Genomic DNA, 26,329 nt, shown 5'->3' on the forward strand with positions numbered 1-26,329 from the left:
AATTTCCACTACTGCCACCACCACGCTGATTGCCAACCGTGCTACCGCCTTGCTGCCTCATAGACAAAGAGCAAATCTCTTCTCCTGATGATGATGAAGCCCCGGCTTCTGCACCCGGCTCCCAATTGCGATCGGCTTTATCATCATCAAAAGATGTGTGCACGTCACTGATGTTCTCCTCGTGTTCCACAACAGTGTCTGCCTCAGGACCCTGAACAATTGAAACACCGCCTCCCACGTCACTCTCCGCATCACTACTTGCCCGCCTTGTGGAGCAAGCGACGCATGTCTCCTCACATTCTTGGCTGCCCATTAGCTGCCGACTGTCCTCTATTACATCGTCCTCACTAAATAGTGGAGCTGAACCCAAAGCATGAGATACTTCTTTGGGAGAGGGAACAGCATAGGACAAAGGCAATGGGATTACGGGGACTGCTCCCGGGCCATGCCAACTGAGGGTTGTGTCTGAGAAACCCACCGACTCTTGACTGGGGTTGTCAGATGTCGCTGGTGATGATGGGGATGAGTGTGCAAACCAATTGACGAGGAGAGATGGGTTGACGACACGACCGCTGGGTGTTAACGGGAGCTCAGGCCTATTGCTGCGACTCCTGCTACCACTCGCCCCAAGTCTGCTGCCAACTCTGCCTGAAGTATGTAAGCCTCTGCCCCTTCTCTGTGCACGTCCTGGCACTTCCCTGCCTGACATACTTAGTGCGTTTATGAGGGTATAGAACAGCAGCAGGCGACTTACGGCTGTCCTTTCAAAGTATATAGGCCCTAGACAGAATAACAGTTACTAAATAGTACACTACTTGGTTCTATGTATGCCCTTTGCAATGATGAGCGCACAAGTGTATTTATACACAGAAAAAAACTCTTTTTTTTGTTGTATACACCAGCCGGTGTATACTAATGTGTGGAATAGCACTGAATTTAGCACCAAGACAGAAATACAGGTACTAAATAGTACACCACTTGGTTGTATGTATGCCCTTTGCAATGATGAGCGCACTGTTAAGCGTATTTGCACGCAGGAAAAACTTTTTTTTTCATTAATATACCGGAAGGTGTATAACGTGTGGTATAACACAGAATTTAGCACAGAGACAGAAAAAAATTTAGTATTTGATACGCTATTTGCTTGTATGTAGGCCCTTTGCAATGATAAGGCCACTGAAAAAGCGTATTTGTACGCAGGAAAAACTATTTTTTTCTTTAATACACTGGCAGGTGTATAACGTGTGGTATAACACTTAATTTAGCACAGAGACAGAAAAAAGGTAGTATATGGTACGCTATTTGCTTGTATTTAGGCCCTTTGCAATGATACGGCCACTGTTAAGCGTATTTGTATGCAGGAAAAAAAACATTTCTTTAATACACCGGCAGGTGTATAACGTGTGGTATAACACTTAATTTAGCACAGAGACAGAAAAAAAGGTAGTATATGGTACGCTATTTGCTTGTATGTAGGCCCTTTGCAATGATACGGCCACTGTTAAGCGTATTTGTATGCAGGAAAAAAAACATCTCTTTAATACACCGGCAGGTGTATAACGTGTGGTATAGCACTGAATTTAGCACAGAGACAGAAAAGAAGGTGGTATATGGTACGCTATTTGCTTGTATGTAGGCCCTTTCAATGATAAGGCCACTGTTAAGCGTATTCGTACGCAGGAAAAAGTTTTCTTTTTCTTTAATACACCGGCAGGTGTATAACGTGGGGTATAACACTGAATTTAGCACAGAGACAGAAAAAAAGGGAGTATATGGTACGCTATTTGCTTGTATTTAGGCCCTTTGCAATGATAAGGCCACTGTTAAGCGTATTTGTACGCAAGAAAACCTTTTTTTTCTTTAATACACCGGCAGGTGTATAACATGTGGTATAACACTGAATTTAGCACAGAGGCAGAAAAAAAGATAGTATATGGTACGCTATTTGCTTGTATGTAGGCCCTTTGCAATGATAAGGCCACTGAAAAAGTGTATTTGTACTCAGGAAAAACTTTTTTTCTTTAATACACCGGCAGGTGTATAACGTGTGGTATAACACTTAATTTAGCACAGAGACAGAAAAAAAGGTAGTATATGGTACGCTATTTGCTTGTATGTAGGCCCATTGCAATGATAAGGCCACTGAAAAAGCGTATTTGTACGCAGGAAAAACTATTTTTTTCTTTAATACACTGGCAGGTGTATAACGTGTGGTATAACACTTAATTTAGCACAGAGACAGAAAAAAGGTAGTATATGGTACGCTATTTGCTTGTATTTAGGCCCTTTGCAATGATACGGCCACTGTTAAGCGTATTTGTATGCAGGAAAAAAAACATTTCTTTAATACACCGGCAGGTGTATAACGTGTGGTATAACACTTAATTTAGCACAGAGACAGAAAAAAAGGTAGTATATGGTACGCTATTTGCTTGTATTTAGGCCCTTTGCAATGATACGGCCACTGTTAAGCGTATTTGTATGCAGAAAAAAAAAATCTTTAATACACCGGCAGGTGTATAACGTGTGGTATTACACTGAATTTAGCACAGAGGCAGAAAAAAAGATAGTATATGGTACGCTATTTGCTTGTATGTAGGCCCTTTGTAATGATAAGGCCACTGAAAAAGCGTATTTGTACGCAGGAAAAACTTTTTTTTTTCTTTCATACACCGGCAGGTGTATAACGTGTGGTATAACACTGAATTTAGCACAGAGACAGAAAAAAAGGGAGTATATGGCAAGCTATTTGCTTGTATTTAGGCCCTTTGCAATGATAAGGCCACTGTTAAGCGTATTTGTACGCAGGAAAAACTTTTTTTTCTTTAATACACCAGCAGGTGTATAACATGTGGTATAGCACTGAATTTAGCACAGAGACAGAAAAGAAGGTGGTATATGGTACGCTATTTGCTTGTATGTGGGCCCTTTGCAATGATAAGGCCACTGTTAAGCGTATTCGTACGCAGGAAAAAGTTTTCTTTTTCTTTAATACACCGGCAGGTGTATAACGTGGGGTATAACACTGAATTTAGCACAGAGACAGAAAAAAGGGAGTATATGGTACGCTATTTGCTTGTATTTAGGCCCTTTGCAATGATAAGGCCACTGTTAAGCGTATTTGTATGCAGGAAAACCTTTTTTTTCTTTAATACACCGGCAGGTGTATAACATGTGGTATAACACTGAATTTAGCACAGAGACAGAGTAACAGGTGAAAAATGGTAAAAAGGCACTAAAGTCCACACTAATATGACTTATTTCTGAACAGCAGCAGGACCCAACAGTGCAGCACCACCAAAAAAAAATCTGTCACTCTGTCACATAATTCTGAGCAGCAGAAGATTTGTGGAGCAAATAAAAATAAACTCAATTGGGCTGAACAATGAGGAGATGAGATGCTTCAGAAAGTTCAGGCAGCTTGGAGATCTGTATGAGGCAGCTGACAGCTATCTGCCCCTCTCTGCTGCAATGCTCAATAATGTGAATAGGAGGTTTAGCAATCAATGATCCTTCCCAGTGTTACAGCAAAGCACTCTGCACTCCTGTCTTTCCTTAATGCTGATGTAACTAGCAGTTGCAGTGTAACGCTGTGGTATGAGCTATTCACACACACACACAGTCCCGTCCTCTCCATCTGAGTGCATAGATGAAATGAAGAGAGGCAAGATGGCCGCCAATTATATAGGGGCTGTGACATCACAGGGGTCAGTGAACACTGATAGGCTGCATCTCACATGTGGTTCAGGGTCAGCCCGCCTACCTTCATTCCCGCCGCTGTTTCCGGCCCTCCCATAATCCCGTGCCCCATGTACTCACCTGTGGATCCTCCATCTTAGGTCTCCAATAGGCTGGAACACTGTAAAATGGAGTTTAATGAAGCAATTCGTGCAATAGAATCGCAGCGATATTCGTATTTGCTGCGCATCGAATTTTTCATGAAATTGGTAACGAATTCGGGTTCGTCAACTTCGATTCACTCATCTCTAATGATAATGATAATAATAATAATAATAATAATAATAATAATAAAATGTGCACCAAACAGATCAGATTGACATTGCAATAGCATATATTTTATATAGTATACATAATTACCCAGTTGCATATGGAATTTTTCTATTATTAAGGTATTTTTGTGAATTAATTAAATTGTAACCATGAATGGATGCTACTACCTGCATTTTACATTTTATGTTGTTTTAAAAAAGACACCTGTTAAGCACCCTTAACTGAATAAGGAAGCATTTCAGGCCAGGCCAAGCAGTATATAATGTGTTATTGCGTGGTCTGCTGCCTCCAGCCGCCCCTGTATATACACAGAGCAGGAAGCTGGCTTTTAATGAACTCCATTAATTATAGAAAATCTGTGATAATTGTTCTGTTCATTTGACGTAAATTATAACTGAACACACTTCACTGCTGTAATAAACATATGGATAGTGTCCTGTGCCTCTAACCTTATCATTCAGAGGTACCATAAGTTTATTAGTTGCTTAGTCAAGCCTGACATGTAGTCTTGCAACATTAACAGAGCAAAATAGACCAGCACAACCGTAAACGGATATTACTACTTCATTATTACAGTTTACACAGGCCATTCTTTATTTGTGATCATTTTTTCTCTCAATAAGTCATGTATGTTAGAAACTAAAAACACAACTGCAGTTTCTGACATTCTTCCACTAGAACATACAGTGCTGTGTAATAATTCTGAATTTAGATACAAGGAAAATACTGATAAAATATCTGCAGAAACTAAGATGAACAAGATCCTGACAGTAGACCTGTCCTTCAAAGGCAAACAATAAAATAAGGAGAACATAATATCTGTGGTAGGCACTATGGGGAATATCTGAAGCATTGGTAACTCATACATTTTTATGGGTGCATGTGAGGCTTTAATTAGAGATGAGTGCATCGAAGCTGATGAACCCGAATTCGTTACGAATTCGATTTGCAACTAATGCGAATATCGCCATGCTTCATTAAACTCCACTTACTGCAGTCCAGGCTCCAGGGCATCTAAAATGGCAGATCCACATGTCAGTACATGGGGCAAGGAACGATGGGAAGGCGGGAAGGCAAGGCGGAAAGGGAAGTAGGCGGGATGACCCTGAATCACATGCAAGATGCAGCCTATCAGCAGCCAGTCACCCCTGTGATGTCACAGCCATATATATTCGGCAGCCATTTTGTGGCTCGTCATATCATTCATTACACTGCATACAGATAGGATGGACATCGCTGTGTGTGTGTGTGTGTGTGTGTGTGTGTGTGTGTGTGTTACACAGAAATGCTAGCATTGTTTCACATCCTAGTCACATCAGCGTTCAGGTGGACAGAGAGCAGTGTTTTTTCACTGAAAAGGATTGTTATTGCAGCCATAAACCCCCCAGTTACTTTCTTCAGCATAGCATTACAGAGAGGGGCAGAGAGCTGTGTGTTGCCTCATACATTTCAACAAGCTGCCTCAACTTCATAAACCTTAACAGAGGAGGCAGGAATAATTTTTCAGTGCAATTCTGTGACTTTGTTCCACAACAAATCATCTGCTGGTTATACTAGTCTGTAGACAGCATAATACACAGCAGTCCATTCCTAATAGTCTTTGACAGAGTGATATTTAATATTTAGTACACAGCTTTTTTGTGCTGCAGCACTGTTGTGTTCTGCTGGTGCTGTGCAAAAATACTTTTCTATTAAGCGTACTGTACCGCATTTTTCTGTCCTCATAAGTGCACACCACATACGTACATCTAAGTAGTGTACTATTTTGTATCTGTTAAGGGCCTACATACTGTGAAAGTCCAGGCAAAAGTAATCACCAGCTGGTGTTTTACTAAAAATAAGTTTTTTTAAGCATACTGTACCGCATTTTTCTGCCCTCATAAGTGCATACCATATACCTACATCTAAGTGGTGTACTATTTTGTGCCTGGTAATCTGTCAAGGGTCTACATTCTGTGAAAGGACAGCCAAAAGTAATCACAGCTGGTGTTTTACTCAAATAATTTTTGAAGTGTACAGTAGCGCATTTTTCTGCCCTCATAAGTGCATACCACATACCTACATCTAAGTAGTATACTATTTTGTACCTGTTAATCTGCCAAGGGCCTAGATATTGTGAAAGTCCTGGCAAAAGTAATCACCAGCTGGTGTTTTACTAAAATTCGTTTTTTTAAGCATATTGTAGCGCATTTTTCTGCCCTCATAAGTGCATACCACATACCTACATCTAAGCACAGGACTATTTTGTACCTGTTAATCTGTCAAGGGCCTACATACTGTGAAAAGACAGGCCAAAGTAATCACCAGCTGGTGTTTTACAAAAATACGTTTTTTTTTAAGCGTACTGTAACTCATCTCTCTGCCCTCATAAGTGCATACCACATACCTACATCTAAGTGGTGTACTATTTTGTGCCTGTTAATCTGTCAAGGGCCTACATACTATGAAAGGACAGCCAAAAGTAATCACCAGCTGGTGTTTTACTCAAATAATTTTTGAAGTGTACAGTAGCGCATTTTCTGCCATCTTAAGTGCATACCTACATCTAACTAGTGTACTATTTTGTATATGTTAATCTGTCAACGGCCTACATACTGTAAGAGGACAGGCAAAAGTAATCACCATCTGTTTTACTAAAATAAGTTTTTTTAAGCATACTGTACCGCATTTTTCTGCCCTCATAAGTGCATACCACGTACCTACATCTAAGTAGTGTACTATTTTGTGCATGTTAATCTGTCAAGGGCCTAGATACTGTGAAAGTCCAAGTAAAAGTAATCACCAGCTGGTGTAATACTAAAATACGTTTTTTAAAGCATACTGTACCGCATTTTTCTGCCCTCATAAGTGCATACCACATACCTACATCTAAGAACAGTACTATTTTATACCTGTTAATCTGTCAAGGGCCTACATACTGTAAAAAAAAATCATTTTTGAAGCGCACAGTAGCGCATTTTTCTGCCCTCATAAGCGCATACCACATACCTACATCTAAGTAGTGTAATATTTTGTACCTGTTAATCTATCAAGGGCCTACATACTGTGAAAGGACAGCCAAATGTAATCACCTGCTGGTGTTTTACTCAAATAATTTTTGAAGCGTACAGTAGCGCATTTTTCTGCCTTCAAAAATGCATACCACATACCTAAGTAGTGTACTATTTTGTACCTGTTAATCTGTCAAAGGCCTAGATACTGTGAAAGTCCAGGCAAAAGTGATCAATAGCTGGTGTTTTACTAAAATAAGTTTTTTTAAGCATACTGTGCCGCATTTTTCTGCAATCATAAGTGCATACCACATCCCTACATATAAGTGGAGTACTATTTTGTGCCTGTTAATTTGTCAAGGGCCTACATACTGTGAAAGGACAGCCAAAAGTACTCACCAGCTGGTGTTGTACTCAGATACTTTTTTAAGTGTACTGTAGTGCATTTTCTGCCCTCATAAGTGCATACCACATACTTACATCTAAGTAGTGTACTATTTTAAACCTGTTAATCTTTCTAGGGACTAGATTCTGTGAAAGTCTAGTCAAAACTACTCACCGGCTTGTTTTTTTACTCAGATACTTTTTTAAGTGTACTGTAGCGCATTTTTCTGCCCTCATAAGTGCATACCACATAGGTACATCTAAGTAGTGTACGATTTTGTACCTGTTAATTTATCAAGGGCCTACAGACTGTGAAAGGACAGCCAAAAGTATTCACTGGCTGGTGTTTTACTCCAATACGTTTATTATGCGTACTGTAGCAGAGAAGTGCCAGAACATGCACAGATGAGTGACAGAGGCTTAAATTCATCAGGCAGAGGTCACAGCAGACATGGGGCGAGTGGCAGCAGGAGTCGCAGCGAGAGGCCTGAGCTCCCGTTATCAGCTAGCGGTCGTGTCTCGACCAGCAACCCATCTGCTGTCATCGATTGGTTAACACGGTCATCCACTTCATTACAAGTGACATTTGATACCCCTAGTCAACCGTCGGTGGGTTCCTCACACACATCTCTCAGTTGGCATGGCATGGGAGCAGTCCCTGTCCTCTCATTGCCTCTGTCCTATGCTGTTCCTTCCCCTACAGAAGTATCTTACGCTGTGGGGTCAGCTCCACTATTTGCTGAGGACTATCTAATAGAGGACAGTCAGCAGCTACTGCCCAGCCGACAAGTGGAGGAGACATCTGCCGCTTCCTCCGCTAGGCGGACAAGTAGTGATGAGGAGAGTGACGTGGGAGATGGTGTTGCCAGGGTTCAGGGTCCTGAAGCAAACACTGTTGAGGAACCTGAGGAGGACATCAGTGACGTGCAGACACTTGTTGATGATGATGAAGCCGATCACCATTGGGAGCCGGGTGCAGAAGGGGCTTCCTTATCATCAGGAGAAGATAGTTGCAGGTTGCCTGTGAGGCAGTAGCTGAGCCAGAAAGGTGGTAACATGGTTAGCAGTCAGCATGGTGGCAGACGTGGAAATTCTGGAGCCAAAAGTTCCCGGGGGAGACCACCTGCTTCGCGGCAGCTTACCTTCCCGGGAAGTAGTGGAACAGGGGTTCCTGGAGACGGCGGCAATAGCAGTCAATTGAGGCGGACTGTTGGTGGGAAAATCAGCTACTCTGTGGTTTGACAGTTTTTCATCAAACATCCGGAGGTTAACATGACCACATGCAATATATGTCTGCAGAAGGTGAAGCGTGGACAGGGTGCCAATGTTGGCACCACGGCCGTGCGTCAACATATGCTTCACCACCATAAAGCGGCCTGGGAGAACCGTGGCTCCAATGTAGGGGTACAGCCTGCTGCATCACCCAGTGGCACGCCACTCCCTCTTTCAGCCAGCCAAGGCTCCACCACCTCAGCCGAAGGGAGATGTGTGTCATACCCTCCTTCTGTCGCTCCAGATGCTCCTGCTCCTCCTACTTTTAGTCAGGAATTCTGCAAACAATCCATCGGCGAAGCCATGTCAGAGAGACAACAGTTTGCGCCCACTCATCCAATGGCGCAGAAGCTGAATGTGCTCCTGTCCAAGTTGCTGGTGCTACAGTCCCTCCCTTTTCAAGTGGTGGACTCTGCACCTTTCAGAGAACTGATGGCTTGTGCCGAGCCAAGGTGGAGAGTGCCAAGCCATCATTTCTTTGAGAAGAATGCAGTACCAGCCCTGCACAATTTTGTGGAAAAGAAGGCAGTCCAGTCCTTGAGCCTGTCGGTGTGTACCAAAGTGCACCTTTACGGCTCACTGGGTGAAAGTGATCCCTGCACAGCCACAACAGCAACTTGGACAGGTCACGCCCCTTTCTCCTCCACACTCTCACGCCGTTGGTCCTTTAATAGTGTACGACTCTGCCTCTTCATCCTCCACCGTGTCCTCAGCCTCCACAGCCCAGACAAGTGTAAGTGCCCCTTCAGCATACCATGTGTGCAGGGCACGGCAGTGTCACGCTGTTCTTCACATGGTTTGCCTTGGCGAACGGAGTCACACAGGGGAGGAACTGCTAAAAATCATATGTGAAGAAATCGAAGCATGGCTTACTCCATGAAAACTGGAAATGGGAGCCATGGTGACTGACAACGGGAAGAACATCTTGTCTGCGCTGCGACTGGGAAGGTTGAGCCATGCGCCCTGCATGGCACACATGTTCAATCTGGTTGTGAAGCAGTTCCTGAAGTGTTCCCCCCATTTGCAAGACATCCTAACAATGGGAAGGAAATTTTGCATGCACTTCAGCATGCTGATGTGACACCATGGTCAAACTACTCTCATGCATCAGGATTTCCAACCACCAATGCCTGATGCATGAGAGTAGATTGACCATGGTGCCACACCAGCACTTCACAAGTGTGGATAGTGCCAAACAGATTTAAGGCGCTGCTCCCCAGTCCCAATCATTCCTCCGCATCAGACCTTTTTTCACCCACCTTTGTCACCGGGTACTGGTATTGCCATCCACTGCACAACTCTGTCACCGGGTCACTTTCAGGACTCCTGATGCTGCTGCTGCCACCTCCAGGCTGTCTCATTCAGCAACTATATGGTCTCTTCTCATGCTTCAGCAAACTCCAGGCTGTGTCATTCAGCCACTATATGGTCTCCTCATGCTTCAGCCAGCTCCAGTCTGTGTCATTCAGCAACTACATGGTTTAGTGATGCTGCTGGGCCAAGGACATTACCTATATATGTTTATGGTAGCACTAGGTACCATACATCTTCAATGGAAATTTTTTAATTCATCTTTTAGTCTTAGAGATTGTGAGGCCCTATTGTCTCCTCCTCTGCCGCCAACTCCAGGTTATGCCATTCAGACACTATATGGTCTCTTCATGCTGCCAGAAACTCCAGGCTGTGCCATTCAGCTACTATATGGTCTCCCCATGCTGCCAGAAACTCCAGGCAGTCATTCAGATTCAGACACTGTCACGATGCCGGCTGGCAGGTAGTGGATCCTCTGTGCCAGAGAGGGATTGGCGTGGACCGTGCTAGTGGACCGGTTCTAAGCCACTACTGGTTTTCACCAGAGCCCGCCGCAAAGCGGGATGGTCTTGCTGCGGCGGTAGTGACCAGGTCGTATCCACTAGCAACGGCTCACCTCTCTGGCTGCTGAAGATAGGCGCGGTACAAGGGAGTAGGCAAAAGCAAGGTCGGACGTAGCAGAAGGTCGGGGCAGGCAGCAAGGATCGTAGTCAGGGGCAACGGCAGAAGGTCTGGAAACACAGGCAAGGAACACACAAGGAACGCTTTCACTGGCACTAAGGCAACAAGATCCGGCAAGGGAGTGCAGGGGAAGTGAGGTGATATAGGGAAGTGCACAGGTGAACACACTAATTGGAACCACTGCGCCAATCAGCGGCGCAGTGGCCCTTTAAATCGCAGAGACCCGGCGCGCGCGCGCCCTAGGGAGCGGGGCCGCGCGCGCCGGGACAGAACAGACGGAGAGCGAGTCAGGTAGGGGAGCCGGGGTGCGCATCGCGAGCGGGCGCTACCCGCATCGCGAATCGCATCCCGGCTGGCAGCGGAATCGCAGCGCCCCGGGTCAGAGGACGTGACCGGAGCGCTGCCGCGGGGAGAGTGAAGCGAGCGCTCCGGGGAGGAGCGGGGACCCGGAGCGCTCGGCGTAACAGTACCCCCCCCCTTGGGTCTCCCCCTCTTCTTAGAGCCTGAGAACCTGAGGAGCAGACTTTTGTCTAGGATGTTGTCCTCAGGTTCCCAGGATCTCTCTTCAGGACCACAACCCTCCCAGTCCACTAAAAAAAAATTTTTCCCTCTGACCTTTTTGGCAGCTAAAATTTCTTTGACCGAGAAGATGTCCGAGGAGCCGGAAACAGGAGTGGGAGGAACAGATTTGGGAGAAAAACGGTTGAGGATGAGTGGTTTGAGAAGAGAGACGTGAAAGGCATTAGGGATACGAAGAGAGGGAGGAAGAAGAAGTTTATAAGAGACAGGATTAATTTGACACAAAATTTTGAAAGGACCAAGATAGCGTGGTCCCAACTTGTAGCTAGGGACACGGAAGCGGACATATTTAGCGGAGAGCCATACCTTGTCTCCAGGGGAAAAAACGGGGGGAGCTCTTCTTTTCTTATCCGCGAACTTCTTCATGCGTGATGAAGCCTGTAAGAGAGAATTTTGGGTCTCTCTCCATATGATGGAAAGGTCACGAGAAATTTCATCCACAGCGGGCAGACCAGAGGGCAAGGGAGTAGGGAGGGGGGGAAGAGGGTGACGGCCGTACACCACGAAAAATGGGGATTTGGAGGAAGACTCAGAGACCCTGAAGTTATACGAGAATTCGGCCCATGGGAGGAGATCTGCCCAGTCATCCTGGCGGGAGGAAACAAAATGTCGCAAATAATCACCCAAGATCTGGTTAATCCTTTCTACTTGTCCATTGGACTGGGGATGATATGCAGAAGAAAAATTTAATTTAATCTTGAGTTGTTTACAGAGAGCCCTCCAGAATTTAGACACGAATTGGACGCCTCTATCCGAGACAATCTGCGTAGGCAACCCGTGAAGACGAAAAATGTGTACAAAAAATTGTTTAGCCAACTGAGGCGCAGAAGGAAGACCAGGAAGAGGGATGAAATGTGCCATTTTGGAGAATCGATCAACGACCACCCAAATAACAGTGTTGCCACGGGAAGGGGGTAAATCAGTAATAAAATCCATACCAATCAGAGACCAAGGCTGTTCGGGGACAGGCAGAGGATGAAGAAAACCAGCGGGCTTCTGGCGAGGAGTCTTATCCCGGGCACAGATAGTGCAGGCTCGCACAAAGTCCACAACATCCGTCTCCAGAGTCGGCCACCAATAGAAGCGGGAGATGAGTTGCACAGATTTCTTGATACCCGCATGACCTGCGAGATGGGAGGAGTGACCCCATTTGAGGATTCCGAGGCGTTGGCGAGGAGAAACAAAGGTCTTTCCTGGAGGAGTCTGCCTGATGGAGGCAGGAGAAGTGGAGATCAGGCAGTCAGGTGGAATGATGTGTTGCGGAGAGAGTTCAACTTCTGAGGCATCCGAGGAACGAGAGAGAGCATCGGCCCTAATGTTCTTATCGGCAGGACGAAAGTGAATCTCAAAATTAAATCGGGCAAAGAACAGAGACCACCGGGCCTGGCGAGGATTCAGCCGTTGGGCAGACTGGAGGTAGGAGAGGTTCTTGTGGTCGGTGTAGATAATAACAGGAGAACTTGATCCCTCCAGCAGATGCCTCCATTCCTCAAGTGCTAATTTAATGGCTAGAAGCTCTCGATCCCCGATGGAGTAGTTCCTCTCCGCTGGAGAGAAGGTCCTAGAGAAAAAACCACAAGTGACAGCATGCCCGGAAGAATTTTTTTGTAGAAGAACAGCTCCAGCTCCCACTGAGGAGGCATCAACCTCCAATAGGAAGGGTTTGGAAGGGTCAGGTCTGGAGAGGACGGGAGCCGAAGAAAAGGCAGACTTGAGTCGTTTAAAGGCGTCTTCTGCTTGAGGAGGCCAGGACTTGGGATCAGCATTTTTTTTGGTTAAAGCCACGATAGGAGCCACAATGGTAGAAAAATGTGGAATAAATTGCCTGTAATAATTGGCGAACCCCAAAAAGCGTTGGATAGCACGGAGTCCGGAGGGGCGTGGCCAATCTAAGACGGCAGAGAGTTTGTCTGGATCCATCTGTAGTCCCTGGCCAGAGACCAAATATCCTAGAAAAGGAAGAGATTGGCATTCAAACAGACATTTCTCAATTTTGGCATAGAGTTGGTTGTCACGAAGTCTCTGAAGAACCATACGGACATGCTGGCGGTGTTCTTCTAGATTGGCAGAAAAAATTAGGATATCGTCCAGATATACAACAACACAGGAGTATAACAGATCACGAAAAATTTCATTGACAAAGTCTTGGAAGACGGCAGGGGCGTTGCACAGTCCAAAGGGCATGACCAGATACTCAAAGTGTCCATCTCTGGTGTTAAATGCCGTTTTCCACTCGTCCCCCTCTCTGATGCGGATGAGGTTATAGGCGCCTCTTAAGTCCAATTTAGTGAAGATGTGGGCACCTTGGAGGCGATCAAAGAGTTCAGAGATGAGGGGTAAGGGGTAGCGGTTCTTAACCGTGATTTTATTAAGACCGCGGTAGTCAATGCAAGGACGTAGGGAGCCATCTTTTTTGGACACAAAGAAAAATCCGGCTCCGGCAGGAGAGGAGGATTTACGGATAAAGCCCTTTTTTAGATTCTCCTGGACGTATTCGGACATGGCAAGAGTCTCTGGGGCAGAGAGAGGATAAATTCTGCCCCGGGGTGGAGTAGTGCCCGGGAGGAGGTCGATAGGGCAATCATAAGGCCTGTGAGGAGGTAGAGTCTCAGCTTGTTTTTTGCAGAAAACATCCGCGAAGTCCATATAGGCCTTAGGGAGACCGGTTACTGGAGGAACCACAGAGTTACGGCAAGGGTTACTGGGAACCGGTTTTAGACAGTTCTTGGAACAAGAGGACCCCCAACTCTTGATCTCCCCAGTGGACCAATCCAGGGTAGGGGAATGAAGTTGAAGCCAGGGAAGTCCAAGGAGAATTTCCGAGGTGCAATTGGGGAGGACCAAAAGTTCAATCCTCTCATGATGAGATCCGATGCTCATAAGAAGGGGCTCCGTGCGGAAACGTATGGTACAGTCCAATCTTTCATTATTTACACAATTGATGTAGAGGGGTCTGGCGAGACTGGTCACCGGGATGTTGAACCTGTTGACGAGAGAGGCCAAAATAAAATTTCCTGCAGATCCAGAGTCCAAGAAGGCCACTGTAGAGAAGGAGAAGGCAGAGGCAGACATCCGCACAGGCACAGTAAGACGTGGAGAAGCAGAGTAGACATCAAGGACTGTCTCACGTTTGTGCGGAGTCAGCGTACGTCTTTCCAGGCGGGGAGGACGGATAGGACAATCTCTCAGGAAGTGTTCGGTACTAGCACAGTACAGGCAGAGGTTCTCCATACGGCGTCGTGTCCTCTCTTGAGGTGTCAGGCGAGACCGGTCGACCTGCATAGCCTCCACGGCGGGAGGCACAGGAACAGATTGCAGGGGACCAGAGGAGAGAGGAGCCGAGGAGAAGAAACGCCTCGTGCGAACAGAGTCCATATCTTGGCGGAGTTCCTGACGCCTTTCGGAAAAACGCATGTCAATGCGAGTGGCTAGGTGAATAAGTTCATGTAGATTAGCAGGAATTTCTCGTGCGGCCAGAACATCTTTAATGTTGCTGGATAGGCCTTTTTTGAAGGTCGCGCAGAGGGCCTCATTATTCCAGGACAATTCTGAAGCAAGAGTACGGAATTGTACGGCATACTCGCCAACGGAAGAATTACCCTGGACCAGGTTCAACAGGGCAGTCTCAGCAGAAGAGGCTCGGGCAGGTTCCTCAAAGACACTTCGGATTTCCGAGAAGAAGGAGTGTACAGAGGCAGTGACGGGGTCATTGCGGTCCCAGAGCGGTGTGGCCCATGACAGGGCTTTTCCGGACAGAAGGCTGACTACGAAAGCCACCTTAGACCTTTCAGTGGGAAACAGGTCCGACATCATCTCCAGATGCAGGGAACATTGGGAAAGAAAGCCACGGCAAAACTTAGAGTCCCCATCAAATTTATCCGGCAAGGATAAGCGTATCCCAGGAGCGGCCACTCGCTGCGGAGGAGGTGCAGGAGCTGGCGGAGGAGATGACTGCTGAAGCTGTGGTAGTAACTGTTGTAGCATAACGGTCAGTTGAGACAGCTGTTGGCCTTGTTGCGCTATCTGTTGTGACTGCTGGGCGACCACCGTGGTGAGGTCAGCGACAACTGGCAGAGGAACTTCAGCGGGATCCATGGCCGGATCTACTGTCACGATGCCGGCTGGCAGGTAGTGGATCCTCTGTGCCAGAGAGGGATTGGCGTGGACCGTGCTAGTGGACCGGTTCTAAGCCACTACTGGTTTTCACCAGAGCCCGCCGCAAAGCGGGATGGTCTTGCTGCGGCGGTAGTGACCAGGTCGTATCCACTAGCAACGGCTCACCTCTCTGGCTGCTGAAGATAGGCGCGGTACAAGGGAGTAGGCAAAAGCAAGGTCGGACGTAGCAGAAGGTCGGGGCAGGCAGCAAGGATCGTAGTCAGGGGCAACGGCAGAAGGTCTGGAAACACAGGCAAGGAACACACAAGGAACGCTTTCACTGGCACTAAGGCAACAAGATCCGGCAAGGGAGTGCAGGGGAAGTGAGGTGATATAGGGAAGTGCACAGGTGAACACACTAATTGGAACCACTGCGCCAATCAGCGGCGCAGTGGCCCTTTAAATCGCAGAGACCCGGCGCGCGCGCGCCCTAGGGAGCGGGGCCGCGCGCGCCGGGACAGAACAGACGGAGAGCGAGTCAGGTAGGGGAGCCGGGGTGCGCATCGCGAGCGGGCGCTACCCGCATCGCGAATCGCATCCCGGCTGGCAGCGGAATCGCAGCGCCCCGGGTCAGAGGACGTGACCGGAGCGCTGCCGCGGGGAGAGTGAAGCGAGCGCTCCGGGGAGGAGCGGGGACCCGGAGCACTCGGCGTAACAGACACTATATGGTCTCCTCATACTGATGCCACCTCCAGGCTGTCTCAGGCTGTCTCAGTCAACCACTATATGGTCTTCAGCCAACTTCAGGCTGTGCCATTCAGCCACTATATGTTCTCCTCATACTGATGCCACCTCCAGGCTCGGTCATTGTGCTGCCATGTGACTCCTTGTTAGATTTGGTCCTTTGTACCCACGCGCCGGGTACTGGGACACTAAAACTTGGGAGTTAAAATTTCAATTTCAAAATCCTCAATTTCTATTAAAAAATATTAAATTTCGATCTAAAATTCTTAAATTTCAATGGTCTCCTCATGCTTCTGCCAACTCAATGCTGTGCCATTCAGACACTATAATGTTCATTTTTAAACAGGGATCAATTTATGTGGGCAGGCATGGACCTTAAAATTAGCCGACAATAATAAAAATGTAAAAATTGGCCATTTAAATTTAAAAATAATATATTTTTTATAATAATTTTTTTTACATTTTTATTAGTAATGTATTTTTATATTGTGTTTAATAAAGTGTGTGTGTTTCACTTTTTTCTCTATTTAAAAAAAAATTTTTTAGGTAGTACTTCTACTCTCAGCATGGAACAGACTTTTCCAGGATGGGAGCTGTAGTACCTGTACTAATAGACAGATCTCCCTGGGTGTCACTCCTGACACCCGATGTGATCATCCTATCTATTGTAGAGATGGAGGGGCTTTCTCCTGCGCTCGCATCTCTGCACTATACTCTGGCCGGCCAGTGATGTGAATAGAATACATATCACTCATTCATATTTCTTGCAGAGAGCTGTGATTGGCCAGATGTTTACAGCCTATTACAGCTCTCTGCGGGAAATATGAATAATAGGTATTTATATATTTGGGATATACTCATACTACAGTGGGACCAGAGAAGAGCGGTCAGCCGCCCGCATCCATACATTATGCAGGATGATTGCAGCGGGTGTCAGGAGTGAGACCCGCTGTGATCTTTTCTTACCTGCAGGTGCTACTGCTCCCAACATGGAACACACTCTGCTCCATTCTGGGAGCTGTAGTACCTGCATTAATAGACAATTTGCAACAGGTGTCAGAGTGTGCGCCATGTTGGGAGCAGTAGTACCTGCAGTTAAGGACAGATCACAGCGGGTGTCACTCCTGACATCTGCTGCGATCGTCCTATCTGTTGCAGAGATACGAGCGTAGGAGAAAGCTGCTAGCAATCTATATAGTATACAGGACGATCGTTATAGTCGAAGAACGAATTCGATTTTGTCCAATTCGATTCGCTCATCTCTACACACATTATTAAAGGCATTATTAAAATACATTACTAATAAAAAATTGCCGCAAATTTATTGGGATCTAATTTATTTTTTTTTGATTTGGCGAATCGTCCGAATCTAATTTCTCAAAAATTCGCTCATCTCTAATAACTGGTTATCAATAACTGTTTAAATGTTTTCAGTTATTTCAACAATTATGCATAGCTTTAAAGGGATACTCCGTCCCTAGCATCTTATCCCCTATCTGCTGGGGACCCCCCAGATCTCCGCTGCAGCACCCCGCTTTCATTACTGCAAAGAGCAAACTCGTTCTGTGCGTATTGACCAGCGATACAGGGGCCGGAGCATCGTGATGTCACGGCACTGCCCCCTCGTGACGTCACAGCCAGCTCCCTTAATGCAAGTCTATGGGAGGGGGCGTGATGGCCGCCACGCCCCCTCCCATTGACTTGTATTGAGGGGGCGGGCCGTGATGTCATGAGGGGGAGGAGCAGTGATGTCATGATGCTCCGGCCCCTGTATTGCCCGTCTTTACGCACGGAGCAAGTTTGCTCTGTGCAGTAATGATAGCGGGGGGCTGCAGCTGAGATCACGGGGGCCCCCAGCGGCGGACCCCGGCGATCTGACATCTTATCCCCTATCCTTTGGATAGGGGATAAGATGCTAGGGGCGGAGTACCCCTTTAAACCCATCAGATATGGTTTTATGAAAGACCATAATACCTTTGTTTATTTTTATTGCTACTTCCACACAAGGTATATATTGTTTATTAATCAGAGGCCTGCAAGCCTAAATGTGTTGTATTTTTCTCAATAAAAACAGATTTTTAAGAATAAAAATGTGTAGCAGTTTTACAGACAGTAGTCATTGTTCTGTGGACACTTAGTATTTGTGTATGTTTTAAGTTCACTAGTTCACATCTATTATTTAGTTGATAAGCAGATATTGTGACAGACTCATTACACATTTATATAAAAACATTATGTGTAAATGGGTAACAAGAGACTTTTTGTTCAGTGTCTTTTTTTGGATACATTGAAGGAAAGTAATGAAACTTCTTTATTTCCTAATAATAATGTTAAAGGATGTTAGGCTTTTATTTGTGACAAACTGTAACATAATTATAATTTTTTTTATAGAAACTATACATAATGTTCTTGATAAATACATAGTACATTGATAAATCAGATGACACAATGGGTACATAAAAAGCACTATCCATCTAGAACAAAAAGGAGATATAAACCTTCACAGACAAACATCACTGCAACCAGTAAAAAATGTTTTGAAGCCCTTTAACCTCTTGAGGACGACGGGCGTACCTGTTCGCCCTTGTCCCGCTCCCCTTCTATGACGCAGGCTCAGGAGCTGAGTGCGGGTCATAGCAGGGTTGTCCCAGTGGCTGTCTGCCACCAAGACCCATGGCTAATGCCGGACATCACCGATCATGGTGATGCCCGGCATTAACCCTGGACACCATGATCAAAGTTGATTGCAGCATCTAAAATGTTTTAAAAAAAACACGTTCCGGCTGCTCACTGGTGATGAAACTGGGGTGTTTCGATCAGCTGAGAGAATGGCAGAAGGGCCCTTACCTGCCTCCTCGCTGTCCAGGCTGGAGCATCAGATAATCGATAACACTGATCAATGCTATGCTATGGCATTGCATTGAACAGTGTATGCAATCTGAAGATTGCATGTAATAGTCCCCTATAGCGACTATAAAATTGTGTAAAAAAAAGATAATAAAATTGATTTAAAAGTTGAAATCATCCCCTTTTTCCCATAAAAAAATTATATATGTAAACAAAAATAAACATAAACATATGTAGTATCACCACGTGCGTAAATGTCCGAACTAAACTAAATGTAATGTTACTTTAACCACACGGTCAGTGGCATATTGCATATTTTTGGTCCCTTTGTATACCCTAAAAAATGTATAAAAAGTTATCAAAAAGTCCCATCAAAACAAAAATTGTACTGACACGACAGATACAGAAACACAGAAACAAGTTATAATTTTTTAAAAGAAGTAAAACAAAATCAAACCTATATGTTGGGTATCATTTTAATGGTATGGACCTAGAGAATAAAAAAAAGTAATAATTTTTACCAAAAAGTGCAATGCGTGGATTTGAAAACCGCCCAAATTTACAAAATGTTGTGTTGTTTTTTTTTTTTCCAATTTTGCCCCATAAATATTTTTTTGGGGTTTCGTCATAGATTTTGTGGTGAAATGACTGAGGCCATTACAAAGTAAAATTGGTGGCACAACAAACAAGCCCTCGTATAGGTCTGTAGATGGAAAAGTGTTACCATTTTTATAAGGGGAGGAGGAAAAAACTAAAGTGAAAAAATTTAAAATGGCCTGGTTCTCAAGAGGTTAAGTGGCCATTGGTGCCAGATGGGCTGGCCTGGGTATTTCAGAAACTGACAATCTACTGGGATTTTCACGCACAACCATCTCTATGATTTACAGAGAATGGTACAAAAAATATTCAGTGAGCAGAGGTGTGGACCAAAATGCCTTGTTGATCTCAGAGGAAAATGGACAGACTGGTTCGTGAAGACAGAAAGACAACAGTAACTAAAATAACCACTCTCTACAACCAAGGTATGCAGAATACCATCTTTAATTGCACAACATGATAAACCTTGACGCAGATGGGCTACAGGAGCAGAAGACCACACTGGGTGCCACTCCTGTCAGCTAAGAATAGAAAACATAATAATTAAAAAACATAATTCAAATTGTTGGTCTTTAATTATTTTTATATTGATTTTTGTGATATTTTATTTACTTTTATACATCAGGTTTTGTTCCAGTCCCAGTTTTCTGGTGACGCAGAACTATTCCTTTGTAACCTATAATACCTGTACTTGTTTGTATAGTTTTATGCCTGACGCTTGAAATTTGCATGGCATGTTATCTAATAAAGCTATTTTGTTTAACGTGGAGAAGCACCTTGTCTGATGTCCCACCTTCGCCTACATAGTTCAAGGCATATTATTTCCAGATTCACAAGCCAGTTGATGTTGATTCCCACAGAAGGGACCAGAGGTGGCTGACCGCTACTCTTCTACTAAGCGCTACTCTGTGTTGTGCTCTGAGCATATAATACCACCCGGTAAGAAGCCATCTTTCTGTTTTCCAGTCCTTTAGTCCTTAGTGATATTCATGAGGTGCACATTTTCCGTTTTCTTTTATTTCTTTACAATTAGATTATAGCTTTGACATTCAGATTACATATACAACATGAAAGCATTATAACTGTTTCATTTCAATGGTTCAGGCTGGTGGTGGTGTAATGGTGTGGGGGACATTTTCTCTGCACACTTTAAGTCTGTTAGTATCATTTGAGCATCATTAAAATGTGACAGCCTACCTGAGTATTGTTGCTGACCAGGTTCATCCCTTTATGACCACAGTGTACCCATCTTCTGATGGCTACTCCCAGCAGGATAATCCATTATGTCACAAAGCTCCCATCATCTCAAACTGGTTGTGGGTTTCTCAAAATGCTTTAGTTCACTGTACTCCAATGTAGAGCCCTGCGCAGGACTGTTTTATTTATCCTGTCCCTGTTGATTCTCTGACAATTACCTCACTCCCGCAAATTGTGTATCTAATTCCGTGTGTTCAATCCTGCCTGCTCCTACAAACATTTTGTTACAGCTTTTAGACATAGTGAAGAATTTACGCAAATGTTAGAGGTATGCCAAACATTTAAAATAACATTAAACATTGCATTCCATTAAATGGACCAATTGCATTGCCTCCCTTGTGCCAGCCATTTAGTCAACCCCGTTTTGTGTCATTTCATTTTCATCACCCCCTTATGCCATTTCATCAATCCTTGTACAACAGCCTTAATACTGCTCACACCTGCAAGTATTTCAGCGGGTCCTGCAAAATCCTAATGCAATCTTCTACTCCAATGTCCTTTACAGTCACCAGATTTCAATCCCATAGCAAACCTTTTGGATGGGATGGAACAGGAGGTGCATCAGGGATGTGAAGTCAACAAATCTGCAGCAACTGTGTGATGCCATCATGTCCATATGGGCCAAAATCTCTCAAGGAATGTTTACAGCACATTGCAGAAAGTATGCAATGGAAAATTAAGGCAATTCTGAAGACAAAAGGGGGTCCAAGTTAATACTAGCCAGATGTACCTAATAAAATGGCCACTTAGGCTAGGTTCAGACTACGGAATTTCCGCCTGCAATTCCTCTTTGAAATTGCAGGCGGAAATTCCGCTTGCTAAAATGTATAATGTAGTGAATGGGTTTCCATTCATAAATTCACACTTCGGAATTTGTGAAGCGGAATTTGTGAACGGAAAATCCGCTTGGAAATTTACCACCTGAAGAATGGGGTTGCTCTTTCTTCAGGCAGAAATCCGCACAGAACACATTGCAGTCTATTGGAGACTGCAGTGTCCGCGCGGTCCTAGCCGCACTCGTAATCTCTGGGTGGAAATTTTCTGACCGGAGATTCCGTAGTCTGAACCTAGCCTTAGTGTATATATATATCAATATGAGGAAATAAATCAATATAACAAAATTAAAAAACAAATACCCCAAATGACACTTCTGTACCAACCCCTATATAAAAATAACCGTAACGGAAAGAGGTTTTTTAGTGTTATTTTGTGCTTTAAAAGTGTATATCCACTAGAAGGTCACTTTAGTATTTACCTGCCAGACAGTTATGGACATGCCTAGGAAGGATCCGTGATTGTCTTGAGGCTAGATGGCTGTGTTGTGAGTCCACGATAACACTGCTGCCTTCTTTTTGTGAAATGGCCTGTTGAAGTTCCCTCCCTCCAACTACAAGTCCCAGGATCCCTTGTTTGTAAGTGTGTGGTCACTTTTCTACCTCCCACACATCAGCCACCACACCCATTGCAGCACACCTAAGTTCCCTTCCATGTTGTGCTGTTGTTGAAACTACAATTCCCTGCGGCCCTGTGGAGAATGATCTCCCTCCCACCCAACGGGTGATCCACCCATTGAAGCAAGGACACGCTCTTTTCAACACCTGACTAGTGATGTAATGTCTCGGGCGACACTGCAACCTGGGAAAACCTGAGACGACACTCATTTTGTATGCTGCTAAAACTGAACATCCAGGGAAAAGACACTGAATTGTGAGACAAGCCATCAAACACAGGTACAAAGTCAAATAAAAAAAATAAAAAAACTGGAATACTCTGATGAATTCCCCTAAATCCCTGGAAACTGTACTTCCCTGTTTTAGATGCCGTGATCAGCACTGATCATAGCATCTAATGAGATAAATGCTGGACATCAGCATAATCGCTGATGTCCGGCATTAGCAATAAATCCCGGCTGCTGACAGTGGCCGTTACATACCAGCCTTAAAGGAGTACTCCGGTGGAAAACTACATTTTTTAAATCAACTGGTGCCAGAAAGTTAAACAGATTTGTAAATGACTTCTATTTAAAAATCTTAATCCTTCCAGTACTTATCAGCTGCTGTATACAACAGAGAAAGTTGTGAAGTTCTTTCCAGTCTGAACATAGTGCTCTCTACTGCCACCTCTGTCCACGTCAGGAACCGTCCGGAGTAGGAGCAAATCCCCATACCAAGCCTCTCCATTCTGGACAGTTCCTGACGTGGACAACGTGTCAGCAAAGAGCACTGTGGTCAGAGAGAAAAGAACTATACAACTTCCTGTGGAGCATACAGCAGCTAAAAAGTACTGGAAGGATTAAGATTTTTACGTAAAAGTAATTTACAAATCTGTTTAACTTTCTGGCACCAGTTGATTTGAAAATAATGTGTTTTCCACCAGAGTACCCCTTTAAAGCACGCTCAGCTCCTAAGCATGCTTCAAAGTTACTTAGCACACACAGGGCCTATATGTACCCCCTATGTCGTTTAAAGGTGCTCGTGTATGTGCCGTAGCCCCTTTAATGTTTTATGGGGGTGTGTAATCATAAAATAACCTATGTTTAAATCAAGTTTTTACGTTAAACATAATTTGTTTTGGTGATTTTTTTTTTTCATTTTACAATCTATAATCCAGAAATGTTTCAGTTTTTAGTCCGACAACTAGATCTAATAAGAAGCTGACATTTCCTGTTCTGTAAAAATAACTTCCCAGCAGTCTCCACCTTATCATCTTGGACAGGATTACAGTGAAGGGTGACACCAGGAGATAAATAAAACAGTATCTCAACAATACTTATACTTAGAGCCAAGCCTACCTCCACTGTAGAATGACCTAGTGAACGCTCCCATTTATATGAATTGGGTAGGCTATTGTGTCTATGTCTTGGCACTTGCTGTAAAGCATATCTCTAAGTGCTGTTAAAAACAACTCAGGCAAGATGGCTGCTCCAATAATGTACAAAAAAATGAAATAAAAAATTACAATAAGAAAATAGAAACAGATTAGAAAATAAATTATATATTTCGATATCCAATTGGTATAAAAAACTATAAAATCTAATACGTTTACTTAAGATGCTGACTAGTTTGAGTGAACAGTGTACAACGCTTCTGAATCTGTGTGCGCTTTATAAAGAATTATTGTTACTAGCTTCGTCATTGTATAACCATTCAATTTGTAAGGCTTGCTTCACATCATGTTTTATGCAATACATGACCGCATACGGCTGGGGGATGCTAAACCGGGCACTCCCGTATCGGCCCGTTTGTAATGTATTACAATAAGCCGACCGGAGTGAAGCGCTGACTCCGGTCGGATCATTTTTGTCCCATATGCGGTTTTCCTTCTGGACCTAAAACCGTGGTCTACCACGATTTTAGTTCAGGTGGATAAACAGCATACGGGACAAAAATGATTAGACCGGAGTCAGCGCTTCACTCCGGTCGGCTCATTGAAATACATTACATACGGGCTGCATATGGCTGGGATACGGGAGCGACCAGTTTTAGCTCCCCCCAGCTGTATGCGGTCACGTATTGCATAAAACGTGATGTGAACCCAGGCTAATAAGGAGGAGCGCTGGTAAACAATGAAGCTGCAGTGCTCATGGTCTACCAGTGTTATGTAAACATAGTAGCTCGCAGGGCTATGCCATTTGGGAAAATCTCCTAAGGCTCCTTTCACACTATGAGCATTCATCCGTTATTAAACATCTGTTTCCTGTGTAAAAACAGATGTATAATAATGGATGAAATAACGGGTGCTAACAGCTGAATAAATATTCATCCGTTAAGACCTGTTTTAACATCCCTCATGTATGGCTGTTTTAACACCTCTGCCTACAGACTCCCACAGCCGGGACTACTACTACTCTCATCATGGAACAGACTTTTATCCATGATGGGAGTAGTAGTTCCCCAGCTGCGGGAGTCTGCCAGTGGCTGGGGAGGCTACATTAGTGTTTGTACTTCAACCCCCATCATGGAACAGACTCTGTTCCATGATGGGGGTTGTAGTGCAGAGGCTGATGAATTGATCGCATTCTGAGACCCGATGCGATCAGAAATTGTTAAAAGGGGAGCGGGCGGCATGCTGCACTCCCCTGCGATGTACGACGTGTTTACTTTCCTTTTTACATTCCCTGCCAGGAGCCCTGAATGGCCGGTACTGAGGAGCCATTCAGAGCTTCCGGCAGGGTTTTCAAATAGAAGCGATGCGGTGGGGAAAGATATATAGAATCACTGGGGGGGGGGGGGTATATTTCTGGCCCCCACAGCGCTTCTATATATCTTGCCCCCCGCAGCACATTTATATATGTTCCCCCTGCAGCGCATTTATATATGTTTCCCCTGCAGCACATATATATGTTCCCCCCGCAGCACTATCATAAGCCCCCAGCAGCGCTATGAATTGAAAGTATTCTACAGCAGCGCATCTGGCCGGCCAGATGCGCTGCTGTAGAATACTTTTCGTTCATAGTGCTGCGAAGGCATTTGATTATAGAAGTGCTGTGGAGTCAGACATATGGATATATGTCTGACCCCTGCAGCGCTATGAATGACAAGTATTCTTTCAGCAGCACATCGCACCGCCTGCAGATATATGTCTGACCCCTGCAGCGCTATGAATGACAAGTATTCTTTCAGCACCACATCGCACCGGCCAGATGCGCTGCTGTAGCATACTTTTCATTTATAGCGCTGCCAAGGCATTTGATTATAGAAGCGCTGTGGGGGCCAGACATATGGATATTTGTCTGACCCCTGTAGCACTTCTATATACAGATGCCGCTGCAGCGCTATGAATGACAAGTATTCTTTCAGCAGCGCATCACCCCAGCCAGATGCGCTGCTGTAGAATACTTTTCATTCATAGCGTTGCCGGGGGCTTATGATAGCGCTGCAGGGGGGACATATATATGCGCTGCAGGGGGGACAATATATAAATTTGCTGCGGGGGACAATATATAAATTTGCTGCGGGGGACAATATATATATATATATATATATATATATATATATATATATATATATATAAATATGTGCGCTGCAAGGGGGAACATATATAAATAGAAATTCACTGTGAGTGGGGAACATATATAAATGCGCTGCGGGGGGCAAGATATATAGAAGCGCTGTGGGGGCCAGACATATACCCACCCCCCCAGCGATTCTACATATATTTCCCCACCGCAGCGCTTCTATTTGAAAACCCTGCCGGGAGCCCTGAATGGCTCCTCAGTAAAAATGAAAGTAAATACATTGTGACATCACGACTCCGCCCCTGTGTGACATCACACCTCCCCCCTCAATGCAAGTCTATGGGAGGGGGAAAGATGTCACGCCCCCTCCCATAGACTTGCATTCAGGGGATGGGGTATGCTGTCACACGGGGGCGGTGTCGTGACGTCACGATCTTACGTCCCCGTGGTCGGGATGGTATTAGCCTCCAGCGGTTCCGGAAGCCGTTACAGGTGGGTGCCACATGGTAGAATGCGGGGGTTCCCAGCGGCGGGACCCCCGCGATCAGACATCTTATCCCCTATCCTTTGGGGAACTATACTGCACCTAATGTGGGGCTATACT

The sequence above is a fragment of the Hyla sarda genome, chromosome 1 (assembly GCF_029499605.1).
Source record: "Hyla sarda isolate aHylSar1 chromosome 1, aHylSar1.hap1, whole genome shotgun sequence".
Classification (NCBI taxonomy): Eukaryota; Metazoa; Chordata; class Amphibia; order Anura; family Hylidae; genus Hyla; species Hyla sarda.